We start from the raw sequence: 1,747 nt of genomic DNA, 5'->3' as shown, positions 1-1,747 counted from the left end.
TCCAATACAGCATGTAAATAAAAATGAGAACAATAAGGAATAAAATAATAGTCATAACCTTAGTCCTAAGGAATAAAATTAAGTCCTAATGAGGCAATGGGGTGAACTATTACAGATGTACACTAACTCTGTAACTCATTACCTTAATACGAGTCATAAATACTCATACTCCTCCCAAGTAAAACAGAAACAAGCAACACTTAGTGGGCCAGCCAGAGGCTTAGGGCCCGCGCAGGAATATCCCTGCTCCCCCCCAAAAAAAAATTACCTTAATATCTGTTTTTTTTCCAGCCAATGATGTTGAATTGCCCTCTGCCACAAGCCCTTGATGCCTGACCGAGTTCAAACCCCAAAACTCTCCCAATACACACACACACACATATATATGTGCATGGGGGCAGCCCGCCCCCATGCAGCAGCCAAATTATCTGCCCTCCTGAGAAAGGTCAACGACTCTCCTGGAACGACTCAAGCATGGCACAACCTCCTACTGTTTGGCAACATATGTCTAGCCACCCCTGCAAGGAGAGACAAGACCTTAGCTGCCTCAGTCATCAAAGCTATAAATGATTTTCCCAGGGAGGACAACCAGGTGCGCCTTCCTATTCGCGCGAGAAACACCCACGGCAGGAAGTGCAACAGTGCCATGTCCGAGACATCAAAAATCAGAACATCAGTCACCAAGAGAATAGAAGAAGGAAACACTATTGGCGCAATAAGAGTCATCACCAGTGAGGACTCAATTGCCGACAGAGATGCCGCAACAGCTCAAGCCCTAAGGGAGAAACACCCACCCAGGGCTCCGCGTGAGGACGACATTGTACAAGTGGGGGCTACCGGAGCAGAACCTCTCTGGGTGGCTGAATCATAAAGCAGCCATGTCCTTTCCAACAGGATCAGCAGGTGGGTTCACAGGACTAAAACCCAACCACCTCAAGCAAATGCTCAACCCTGCACTGGGTGACATTGCAAAGAACCTCTTGGTGGAACTAACCAGATTCACCAACACATGTCTAGCTGGCAACATACCAGCGACCATAAGACCTATCTTTTTTTGGAGCATATCTCTGTGCTCTAAAGAAAAAGGATGGAGGGATCAGGCCGATAGCTGTGGGCAGTTCTCTCCGGCGTCTCGTCGCAAAGGCAGCTGCAAGAACAGTTAGTGATGCAGCGGCCAACATGCTGAAGCCAAAACAGCTCGGGTTCGGCATTCCACAAGGGTGTGAGGCGGCAGCCCATGCAGCTCGAGCCTTTATCGCCAACATCACAGACGAAAAGGCCCTTATCAAGCTAGATTTCAAAAATGCGTTCAATTTGGTGCGGAGGGATGCTGTACTCCGTGCGGTTCATAGTCATTTCCCTTCCCTCTACCCTTTTGTACATTCATGCTACAGTATGAACCTTAAGCTATTTTTTGGCGAACATGAAATTGACTCGCGAGAAGGCGTCCAACAGGGTGACCCCCTTGCTCCTCTCCTTTTCTGCTTAGTCATCAAACAAGTCACAGAGGTCCTGTCTAGCGAGCTTAACATCTGGTTCTTGGATGATGGTACCCTAGCTGGTTCCCAAGACTCCCTCCTGGAAGACATCAGAAAAATCCAGGAGCAAGGTGCAGTTTTAGGCCTCACCCTGAACCCTTCTAAATGTGAAATAATATGTTCCAACCAGGGCATCGTAGAGAGAATAGAGGGTCTTCTGCCAAATATCCATAAAACTAAACCTGAAGACAGCACACTCCTAGGAGCTC

The sequence above is a fragment of the Procambarus clarkii genome, unplaced genomic scaffold, assembly GCF_040958095.1.
Source record: "Procambarus clarkii isolate CNS0578487 unplaced genomic scaffold, FALCON_Pclarkii_2.0 HiC_scaffold_453, whole genome shotgun sequence".
NCBI classification, from domain to species: Eukaryota; Metazoa; Arthropoda; class Malacostraca; order Decapoda; family Cambaridae; genus Procambarus; species Procambarus clarkii.
This window is presented reverse-complemented; position numbering follows the sequence as displayed.